The 12,172-nt window shown below is 40.7% G+C and overlaps 1 protein-coding gene and 1 long non-coding RNA gene across 2 annotated transcripts in view; both read right to left on the bottom strand.

Moving 5' to 3' along the window:
• Positions 1-12,172, bottom strand: part of LOC117158995 (uncharacterized) — a 188,451-nt gene that overhangs the window by 136,108 nt on the left and 40,171 nt on the right. The window lies entirely within an intron of this gene.
• Positions 1,553-6,736, bottom strand: LOC143302678 (uncharacterized). The gene is made up of 3 exons (XR_013058383.1): positions 6,176-6,736; positions 4,719-6,072; positions 1,553-4,644 (listed from the first exon to the last, which is right to left on the bottom strand). It is a non-coding gene; the product is annotated as an uncharacterized LOC143302678 (long non-coding RNA).

Here is a 12,172-nt window from a genome sequence, read left to right on the forward strand (position 1 = left end):
GGAAGAGGTAGAACGATGAATAAAAATTTGAAAAATATATCCATACTACTTGCAATGTCCCGTCAATTTTGTCTATGCGAAATAATATTTTCCATACTTTATCGATAAATAAGAAACAAAGATTTCAATAATTATTTACAGGCTCACTCTCAACATCGATTTCGATGATTTTCGAATATATCGCAAAGCTCAATATTTCGAACAGCATTTTCTCTTTCACGAGAATACTAATACTAATTAGGCTACAGATATTATTAATTTCTGGCACGTGTAAATATGAAAAAGGAAGAGGTAGAACGATGAATAAAAATTCGAAAAATATATCCATACTACTTGCAATGTCTCGTCAATTTTGTCTATGCGAAATAATATTTTCCGTATTTATATCGATAAATAAGAAACAAAGATTTCAATAATTATTTACAGGCTCACTCTCAACATCGATTTCGATGATTTTCTAATATATCGCAAAGCTCAATATTTCGAACAACATTTTCTCCTTCACGAGACTACTCGTACTCTCCTAGTTTTCGAGATATTCGGGAAAAATCATCGGTGCCACTGCAGTCCTTAGTAGCGTATGTTTTACTACATATTGGTCGCCGACTGCGTCACGGCGGCGCGGTAGCCGGATAAGATAACGCCTAACCCAAACCTAATTCTTATCTTTTGTTTATAGTTTATACAGGTTTGGGTTAACTGTCATTTTAACCGCGTCGCGTCGCAAGGCGACCGACGACCAATGCTAACCCACACGCTGTCACTGCCGCACAATTATAGGCAGAATCCACTACATAGCAATACCGACAGCTTTTTGTAAGTATCTCGGAAATTGAGTTCGAGCCGCAGTGACACGTGCAGGCGAAATTAAATACATCGACGATGTATTTAAAGAATCATCGAAATTCCATTGAGTTGGCAACTAAGTGATCGAGGGTTTTGTCATTACTTAACTAAACTTTGCCATTAATTACCAACCCAATAAATAATCGTCGAAATTTCTGGTAGCGAGAAAGGTACACGTTATGAAGTTTTTCACAGGACTTGGCTCTTTCAAGGTTCCAGAGTGGATAAGTGCCGCGCGGTTCCTCACAATCCGTTTACGAGGAATTTTCTAGTAGAAAGGCATCGCTGCCTGCTTCATTCCGTGGCCAGATCCTTTAGTTCAAACAAAGTATCTACTGTTCTTTGGCTAAAGTATTCTAAACTGTTCCAAGCTATTCTTGAATTCTAAACAATCTGAACGGTCATGTCGTCGATACCTTAGAGTTCCGCGACTTCGAATTCCTGGCTATCGACCTACCAGACATTCGCTCAAGCAGCCTGCCAAAGTCCTCATTCAGCCTCCCACCCAGACATAAATTATGGTAAGGCTAAATAACGCCGGGCTATCCGTTATTACATCGTCACGAAGATACGTTACCGGTAACATACATACAACAGCATGGTGGCGATGGTTTCTTAATACATGCAGGTGTATAGAAGGAGAATATGTTTCGAAAACTCATTGATTGATTGATAAAAGTATTTATTATATACTGACTGCTGGTAGAAGTTTCAGGCTTTTTGTGTACTAAAGGTAAGTTCAGTTTTGGGAAAGTCATCGTATTTCCAATTACCGATGTCGAGAGACTATGAAACAAACGATCACCTGTCTGTTAAACGTACATATATAAACGAGTTGGTTAAATTTAAAAGCAACGAAATTCCAGGATCATTAGCCTACTAATTACAATACGAGCTGTATACAACGCAACTTCGTTTAACACGCGTAGTAATATCAAGATTATCAAGTATACAAACAGAACATGAAATCTATAGTCATCCAATTCTTAATACACATCAGCATTTGAAAATGTAAATATTAATCGCTTAATCTACAACTACGGGCATAGTTCGTAGTACGATGATCAGGTCAAACGTAAATATTGCGGGCATAGCCCGTAGTACGATGATCGGGCCAAATATAATATATAATATCTTGTTTACGTTTTCGGCCCAAAATTCCAAATTATTTTTAATCAAAAATTCCTACTATCATGACATTAAACATTCATATGGACAAAATGGATTTTAATTGCACTGATTTTAACGCGAATGTAAATATAGTTTATTTTTAAACGAAATAAATCAACACGTAAAAGATGGAAAATTCCCAAATAAAGTAGTTACCGTATTACCAAGAAATTTTAAATTTCAGTAGCAAATCGATTCATCTGTTTCGATTACCAGCTTAATTACCACCTCCTGCGTGGATCGTTCAATCTCGACACGTAATTATCCTGCAAAAATGATTACATTCGTTGAAAAGAAATTCGTTGCAAGACTGTAAACTATCACTCTTGCAAACTATGCACGCGAAGCCTTTTATTTGCAAGATCAGAGAAGAGTGGAGCGTTGGTTTCGACTCAACATCAGTGCGGTCGTTGATGCAGTGGATGTCTGCGCACCTGTACCCACGCGTATCGGTGTATTCATTTGGCCACGTGCCGATGCAGAAAGTAGGCAAAAGACAAGGAAGGTCTTCGTTCTTATCTCCGCCTTTCTCGCGCGTTGCTCTCCGCATAGCTTTCTCGTATTTGGGTCACAGGACAAAGAGCGTGTCTGAAACGTGGCATCTAGATGCCTAGACGTCGTAAAAGAGTGGATCACGCTGCAGGGCAAATTAGAAAAAGAGAGAGAAAGAGAGAGAGGTCAGGTCGAGTACCAGGAAAGAAAGACGCGATTCTTGGTAGAAGAGACTTGCTAGAGATCTTCCTGCGACTTTCGCTCCAGCTTTTACCTCGTGAGACTCTACAGCCGCAAAAACACGCTTGCTACGCGCCTCGAGAAAATGAACTGGCTATTTATGGCAATAGGATAGAAATAAATAATCTTGAAGATTGAACACAGTGTGCTCTTTGTTCTAGCAGCTCTTGAGAGACCGCAGAGTAGAGGGCGTAGCGGTGTTACGCGAATGTAAGATTCAGATGAGATAAGTTTCTGTTTTTCATCGAATTTTTAATTCCACGATTCTGACCATATACGTCTTGTTTGCGTAATTTTTAAGACTGAACTGTCACAGCGTTGGGTTTCGTTTCTTGTAACGTGTTTATTTAGAGAATTTTTCTCCTTGCTAAATATGATTTTAATCGTGTTTGTTTCTTTCAACAATCTCTGGTACGATAGAATGGTAACAACGTGAGGTACGATCTTCTTAGTTGCAACCTTTGACAAAATTGATATTTACCGAGTCCTTCTTCTTTGTAATTTCTGATAAAGTTATTATATTACTTACTGAATTTAAACTCTGTTAAATTTCTATAACATCCTGTAAGAAAATGCGATGTTCGGACGCCTGGAACTGTCGCCTGGCATTCTTCACCCTCGGCTATGAGAAGAGAAAGCGTAAACACTCGAGGGTGCCATAAATTAGGTCCTCCCCCGTGCAACGTCGTGGGCTAGCGGGCCAAATCGTTTTGCCTAGCTTATTTCGCCATTCTTTGTACAATCGTGGATAAACGACGAGGCGAAAGGTACGCGAGCTCGACATTTTCGATCGACGGAATGTATTACGAACGCGACTACGCTGAACTCGTTGCTGGTATTGTCTTACAATCCTCGCTATATTTTGTTCCTCCAGTAACATCTAACATAATCTTGTCGACGTTTAGAATTTCAATATCCGACCAAATTTCTATACGTGCAGACACATTACGACACTTTCTCCTTTGAGTAATATAATATTAGAATCATAGTAACATTGATTCACGACACGATATTTATCTTACTATGCCGGGAAACTTATACGTCGCGGACTAGGATCGCGCAAAACATTAACCGTCATTGCGACGATAAGCAAGCGAAACCGCGGTGCCTGCTTAATTCCTGATGATCAAACTGCTAAACCCGCTACCATTCAGAGTCTCGTCGAACTCAACCTTCTCCCGTAAACTTAATCGCTTGCTCAAATATGCAGCATGTCGCGCGATTAAAATTTCACAGAGACTAACAACCCGTAAACCAGGTGTTCTCTGAAAAGTTCTCGGTCGAGACACACGTATAACTTTACAACCTCGAAAGAAAGCAAGGAAAATATGTTGCGGTTGAATTTAACTTAACTTTCGTCTTGTCGACGATAATCAAGATCGTGACGCGTAGAAGAGAGGGGCTGAGGGATCGTCGAGTACCTTCGTGTTCGCGAGATAAACCTCAAGATACACGTGTATATGTGTATCTGGAAGAAGACGCAGGAACGCGGGTTTCCACCGAAATGCCAGGCTCTATACATCCCATCGCGTCTCGTAAACGCGAATCTTGACGACAATGCGCGCGTGCACTTAGTGCGCTATCGCTTGCTTTTTCTCTCTGTCGCCCTTCACGCTGACAAAGCCGAGACGAAATTACGATCGACGCTAAAACACGGATCAGCCGGTCGTAGTAAAGATGACAGGCTCGAGATAACGTGCGAAACGTCGAGCCACAGCCGCGCTTCGTGTCTCGTGATATTACGCTGCTGTTTCGTCTCCTTCGTCGTACACGGCTTTCTCTTAGTCCGTGCTGGTGTATTTGATGGTAGATTGCCGAGGATGCTGCGAAGGATCAGACACGTTGTTTGTATTACGCGATACATTCGTGGATTTTCTTATGGAATAATTTTACCAGCTGAAAATATAGCGTATTAGAAAATTATGAATTTACGTTGTGAACTTTTTCACACTCAACGAAGAACTACTCACATTCGTTGTATCGCGTTATTGTTATCTACGAAATATCAAGTCAATGAATATCATTGCATTCATAAAGCTACCGAGCAAGGCGATTGGTTTTCGCGTAATCTGTCGTTTCAGTAGAACGTAACCCTTCGTAGTCAGACACGCTTACTCTCGCTTCTCTTTCCTGTTTCTTTAAATGACTTTCTTTCGTGACTTTTCGTTACATATTTTATTTATAGACAGAGTCGTAACACAAATTAGTCGTCCTGTGTTCCTCTTTATTAGCAAACTCGTTCTTATACGATATTAATAAACCTTATCCCGATTCTCTTCCATTATCACACACAAAGTTGATTAATAAGATGGCTCGAAAGCGCAACGTAACGTCTGTTTTATATTAGTAAATCTTATCTCGTATCTTTTTCACGATCATTAACAAAGTGGTTGGAAAGTTCCTTAATAATCAAAATCCTATATACGTACATATGTAGATCTTCGCGATACACGTTCCAGTGAGTAACAACGTGGGTAGAGCCGATGACAGCCACGATACCTGCTTTTACCGCTCATAATTCGCTGGTGACTTTCTGCATCGTTCACGATTTCGCGATGCAACGTTCGCAACACCAACGAACGAAGATCGCGAAGACATCAGGCCAATTAATCTCGCGTCCAATCTGCAGCGTAGGACGTGTTCTTTGCAAGACTGGAGCAGTGCGTTCTCCAGATCTAGTTAAGATCTGGTTAACGATAGCGAATTCTGAATTTCGTGATTCGCGTGTGTTTGTTGATTTAAAATGGTAACAACGAGACCGCAGAATGACTAGATTAATAATGTAGATGTGTGGAATTGCAAATGGCAAATCGAGGTTGCTTTAAGAATCAGTTTCTTTGCTACCACTTCCTTTTCTGACGATCTAGTTATAGTAAATGTATGGAAAATGGTGAGATCGTTTCGAACGTAATGTAAGTTGTAGTTTGCAATGACAACTCATTTCTGTATAACGAACGATCACTGACGATCGTAATCTATCATTTTTGTCTCGAATATGTTGACGATTTATAGAGACACAAGTCGTTACACTGCTAATTTTCTATCTTCGTGGTGTTTCTCGCTTGAGATTGTTAAACTTAGATTGAAGGAGGGAGGGAAATTTTTCATACGCACAGAACATTCTATGTCTTACCTTGTTTACGATGAAATAAATATTCCAAAGAAAAATATAAACGTATTTTACGAGACACAATTGTCGGTAGCCAGTTCTTCGTTTTTCTCGGTATTTCCCTGCCGTAGTTTGTCAGACATACGCACACATACTCCGTAAAACACGTATCACGTATAATTCAAGTTTAACACTTTCTTACTTACGCAACATCTCTAGAAAGAAACAAAGAGTTATAAAAAATCAACAAACGTGAGAATAAAGATGCTAAATATTTAAAAGAAATCTAATATACATCTTTTGACTCTTCCAACCTACCAACGACTTTTATCTTGTTCCATAATCTAACCCGTAAATTTCTATAATTTTTTCTGTAAACTGTAACTGTCTTAATATCTCCAGGCGAAGGTCCACGAACGACCCGTGATCGAGCAAGAGGATCGTAGTATCTGCTACCGCCAGTGCTGTTTTTCTACGAGCGGATTCACGTGTCTAATTACATTATTGATGTCTGGTCCCGTTAAACAGCCGCCACAAAGCACTGAACGCGCGTGTGAGGCGGAAGAAGTTGGAAAGCGGAGAAAATACGAGGCGGGAACAGGACGTTCCACGCGTCGTTGATTTCCAGGTTAACCTCTCGACCTGCGGGCCGTTCTTGTACGCGAAGCTGATGCACGAGAATCTAACGGACCAAGGACGACTTTCCATCTCGCTGCTACCGATGGAATTCGTGGATTTCAAGAGGGCGCGGACTCGCGGCCACATAGCCACGCAGAACCGCAGTCGTTTCCGGAGAAATGCGCGCAAAATCGAATTCTTTCGTCCGTTCCTATTATTTACTACGTCTCAACGAAATTCAATTCGCTACTGAGAAATTATGCATACGCGTCATTGCGAAGAGACGTCTAGAACGTAACTCTAAGTTGGATCAGTTTAGAGAAGAAAAAGGAATTTTTATTTTATGCAAAAGCTGTAACCCAATCTGATCTAACTACCAATTACTCCGATATCTTAACATTCTATGTCACCATTTAACGCTTCGATCGAGTCTCGTGTCTTGATGTTCTCTTCAAAGTCAATTTTGAAGAGGACCGATCTTTAAAACACACACGCGCGAGTACAAATTCATCCTTTTAAAGTAAGAAACGAGACCAATACGAATCGTGACACGGAGTTGCTATTCGAGGAAGAAATCGTGTCGCGGTTTCCAAGCTTCCACGTTAATACGATCCCAATGAGGGAGAGGGCTTACATTGACAAGAGACGAGAACGAAAGGAAAGACGAGGAAGGGAAGAATCTCGGTCGGTGGTAGGTAAGATGAAAACCGATGGTAGCTGTGTGCCGTTTGCACGATCCACGAGGGCAGACGGTGCACACGTCGCATAGGGAAGCTGGACGAGGCTCTCTCTCTTTCTCTCTCTCTCTCTCTTTCTCTTCTATTGTCCTCTGGTTGCACGAGGCTCCTCGTTAGGGGATCCTTAACGATCGCTCTTCACTGAGAGACGGCTGGTGGTTGTCGTCGAAATCGTCGTATCGTCGATCTTAACGAGACTCCTAGTTTATCTGGCAGCCAGGGCACAAGGCCCGGAGAACGAGCTAGCAGCACCTCTATCGTTTTATCGTCGCGAACGTTGGAACGGCGAGTTTACTTGCTAAGGAGAAGCCTCGTTGTATCGTGCACCGTGACACGCTGTCACGAGCTTCGACGATTTTGTTAGACCTTTGACGAGATCGAGTAGGTACAGTAACGGAAAAAGAAAATTCGAAAAGGTAAGTACACGAAAAAGATAATTTCAGAAAATGAAATCATAATCGACAAGAGTTAATATCGCAGAAAAATGACTGTTGCCAATGAAGTAACAAAAATACAAAAATTGCTAATACGTGCATTTAGACACACAGGTACAAATTCCAAGTTTTCTTTCGTCCGCCGCTCTACTTTGGTAAATGAGAATGTGACAAGATCTTTCACCGTATTTGATTAAACTTCTACAATATTGTACATTGCATAAATATATATATATATAGAATAAAGTAAATTAAAGTAAATTAAAGCAAGCAATGTAATGTAATTTAAAGCTAAAGCTAACAAAAGTACGTGTAGCTTCGTTTTATGATAACGTAGTAAAATATGCGCGTAGAATCTGCGTGTGCAAAGCTAAAATCTACGATGAAGCGCGTTGCAGGGTGCAGACTACTTGTGCACGATACAAACCAATATAAGGATTCGTTACAATGTGCTCGCATTAAAAAATAAAAGAATATTGTGTAACGGGTCTGCCTGGACCAGTACCAATCTCAACATCTTTATACGCGGTCGTTTCGAAGCTTGATGCGGTTCGAGATAATGCAGCCTGGCACGCTCCTGATGAGAATCGTGCACTCGTTTGCATCCCAAGTTCCCAGCCACGCTCTCTGGAGGCAATGGTCTTTTTTATGCCGGATTTTATTACGTGATATGCGTGAGATAATAGGTAACGAGTCTTGAAAAAAAAGATGTACTTTATATGCGATTTCTTGCTCGTAAGTCGCCCAATACTTGCTCATCTTTTGAGAAAACTCATCTCTTTAAGTTATTCTTGGCAAGCAATTTGATGACGAGGTACTTGAGTTTACAGAGAGGCATATAATTGTAACTTCGATTAATTACACAATGAGAAGTTTTTCTTCTATTTTCTTTTACAATATACGATTTAAAGATACGATTTAAAGATGCGTTCTTCTAGTTTGACGCACGATAAACATAGAACCATCTCCTATTTCGAAGTTTTCATTTTCAGTTACCATTGCAAACTTCGTCAAATTGACTCTATTAGAATTTACTTACGATACGAGATCATTTCCCATTGATTATATCTTCGTCGCCGTACACTTAAACATTTAGTATAACTTACTCCATGAAAGTAAGATAGCAAAAATCATTCAGCTGCTCTGGAATCCCAAACTACGTAAGTAGAACGAATAAGTCAGCCACGTATATTAAGACTCGTTCTACTTCCAAGCTTTCTTCCGTTACGTAGCTACCAAAAATTCTCTACAAATACAAAACTACACGATTTCATTCAACTACCAATGTTTCGATTTTCACTCAACTCTCAACCGTTCACCGAGGGCGACAGAGGCGAGCAACAGACGCAACATCTCCACGCGATACAACAATAGCGGGCCGAAGAACCGCCGAGAGACCGTCTTTGAAAAATAGAGAAGCGTTCCGCGGTTTAAAAATAGGTCCGCGGACAATGCGAGTTGCATTCTGCAACGTAATTATCTATTTATTAAGTGCGTCACCGGTGTTCGACGAGGCGCGGAGAACAAAGAGAAGGAAACGAGACGGAGTAACAATGGGACCGATAAGCATCTCCGTGCAACCGAGCGTGCAGAATGCACCGTGGATCACCGCGTGACCCGTCGAGTCGCCGAGCCGCGCCGCGCCGGTGGTTGTTGTCATTTCGTCGACATACGTCATCCGACGTTCTCCACGCTGAACGTCCCAGATCCCGACGCCACGCCATCGTCGCGATCAACGAGTGTGCAAGATTCTTCCACTTCGATGGAGATACATCGAACGCCCTACAGAATAACTCTCTTTCTATGAAGTCAGATCTTTATATTTGCCGATGACTATCACGTTCATCGTCGTGTTTGTCGATGAAAAATCTATTCGGTTCGTTGAGCGTCGAACGTGTTAAGGATATTCGGGAATCATTTTAATCGGCGTTTATCTTATGAAAACTGTAGATGAATCTTTGTCGAGGTTATTAGATGTACGAACAGAGGAACGCGTGGATAAATTGTAGAGTAGAAAATATATTTTAATACAGAAGTGTAAGTAGGAATATAATTTCAGCTGGTCCAGGTCCGTACGCTAGCAGTGTTACCCTATAACTGAAAAGCCCGAAGCCATCGTCGCTTGTCTACTGTCTATGGTCCGCCTTCGTTCCAGTCTATTGTTTATACGCTGTCGATGGCTTCGGTGCTTGAGAAAACTAACAAAACCAGGTGTAGAGTTTTCTTAGAAGTGGTGACCACTTCGACAATTTTTAATACGTTGCTAAGGGTATGATTTCCATGTTTTTCTCATACGCGTGTAATTGCCGCTCCGTCTTAATTTCCGAGATATTTGCAAATAATCGTCGCTATCATTACAGTGAATTCTGTCTGTAATTGTGCATTCGTGACGGCGTCTCGACCGAATAAAATAACGCTTAACGCAGACCTAATTCTTATCTTTCGCTTATATTGGTTCTTAGTTTGCGTAGATTTGTGTTAGCAACCGATGCTGACGATTGTTACAGGCAAAATTCACGGTACTGGTACCGATAGTTCTTTGCAAATATCTGGAAAGCGAAAAAGGCTCGGTGGCAACTACAACATATTAGAAAATCATGGAAATCCGATATGACAGCGGATTTTCTTCGGCACATTGATATATCGTTGCACCGTGAATTTTTGACGACAGGAATCGAACAAATGAGAATTATTTTCCGTTAATAGAGATATTAGTGGAAGCTTGAATTTTTAGCGATCATTATTTTAGCAAATTTTAATAAATTACTGAGTAAATCTCTTGTTAGTTAATCGAGGTTGAAAAAATTCGTGGTAATTATTTTTACAGGTTTGAAGAAATTATCGAATCGCCGTTTTACTCAGCTTGTATAAAATTTTATTATCTCGACATCTGGCGGATTCAACAGTATATCGCTTTATTACGAACCTGTTTTCGAAACTTATTTAATATTGCACGCTACGGTTTTCCCAGTATTTCCAAGCAAATCACGTGTATGGAATCGCGTAAGTTTTCACAAAGTCTTCACAGAATTTGGTTATCGTATAACGTCGAATTCGGATTCCTGCACGACCGCATGGCAAAGACTGTCTGACTAATTGTAAGAACGTTCAATTTAATGCCCTAATCAACGCGTTCGGTTAGATTTTGTTATGGTTCAAGTGTAATCGTCTAGAGAAAATCCTCTTCGTTCTTTTCCTCGAAACGTTTCATTAGGAACTAACGATAATATACTCTATTCCATGCAAGTACACGATAAACTAAACAATGACACTGACAAATAAATTTTCAAAATAAACTTTGGATATCGCTATTAATTCATACTAAATTGTAACATGTATTTCGTTGTTCTCGAAAGTTCAGAGACAAAGATTCAACGGGAAGAGCATTGCAATAATCGCACTGTCAATATTATCGATAGGACCAATAAGACGCGCCGTACGTGTTAATAGCAACAAAAACGTAGAATCAGAAAAGACAACAGCACGATTTCAGTAAAAATAGGAACGATAGCATCTTGGTGTGACGAAGGAGGACGATTCAGGTCGCCAGGAAGGACTGTCAGAAGGTTGCGTGTTGCACGCGGAAAAGAAGAATTGGATAGAGTCCATCGCGAGAAGACGAGCCGTAAGAGAAATTCAACGCCTACACGAGAGTTCTGGTACGTGTGGGTGGACGTTCTGTACGTGCATGAAACGCCAGAAGGAAGAAAAAGATAAGTCGTCCACGAGAGAAACGAGTCTGAGAAGAAGAAGCAGGGTAGATGAAGAGTAACTGGCCTGGCGGAGAAGAAGAAAAGAGAAAGAAGAAGAAGAAGAAGAAGAAGAAGAAGAAGGTGGTAGCACCAGGTTGCGAGTCTGGCCAAGGCCAGAACGTCGTAGAACCGAGCCGGATTATTTTTAGCGCTTCCTACTATTGTGCAAACCACAAGTCTGTCAAGTGTCTAGGCAGCCGCCTCAACGAAACGGTCCACCGTTATACACTTCTATCCTGAGACTCCCAGTTGTCTGCTTCGAACGCTAATTTCTGCCGTTTCATACATATTATGTATAAAGTAGCGCGTGTTCTCGCGTTCCTCGCTATGCGTGTGCCATAATTCTTCGTAACACGAACGTTCGAAGAATACAAGTTTCTCGGCTACTCTCTTTCATCCTGATTTTTTATTTATCCGTACGTTAAAGTTTCTAAGCATACGAATATTTTACTCTCGTAGAAAATACGTATGAGAGATTTTAATAAAAAGAACCGTACCAACGATATAATTACAAGAATCCTGCAAAATTTCCCCTCATAGTCGTTTCAATGTTTCAGAAGCCAAAAACTTAAACAACCTCGTGCGAACCAATCTCAGAAACTAATTCTAAAATAAAACCATCTCAGACTCAGAAATAGTGGCGAACATATCGCCATAATCGTACCGATCTCGCGAACCCAAAACAAAAATCCCCAAAACACTTTCCAATCGTCTACTTGGGAGCCGATTTGTATTCGATCGACTGCAGCAGCTCTTAATTGCGTATTGTGCAAG

This window comes from Bombus vancouverensis, chromosome 5, assembly GCF_051014615.1.
Source record: "Bombus vancouverensis nearcticus chromosome 5, iyBomVanc1_principal, whole genome shotgun sequence".
Lineage (NCBI taxonomy): Eukaryota > Metazoa > Arthropoda > Insecta > Hymenoptera > Apidae > Bombus > Bombus vancouverensis.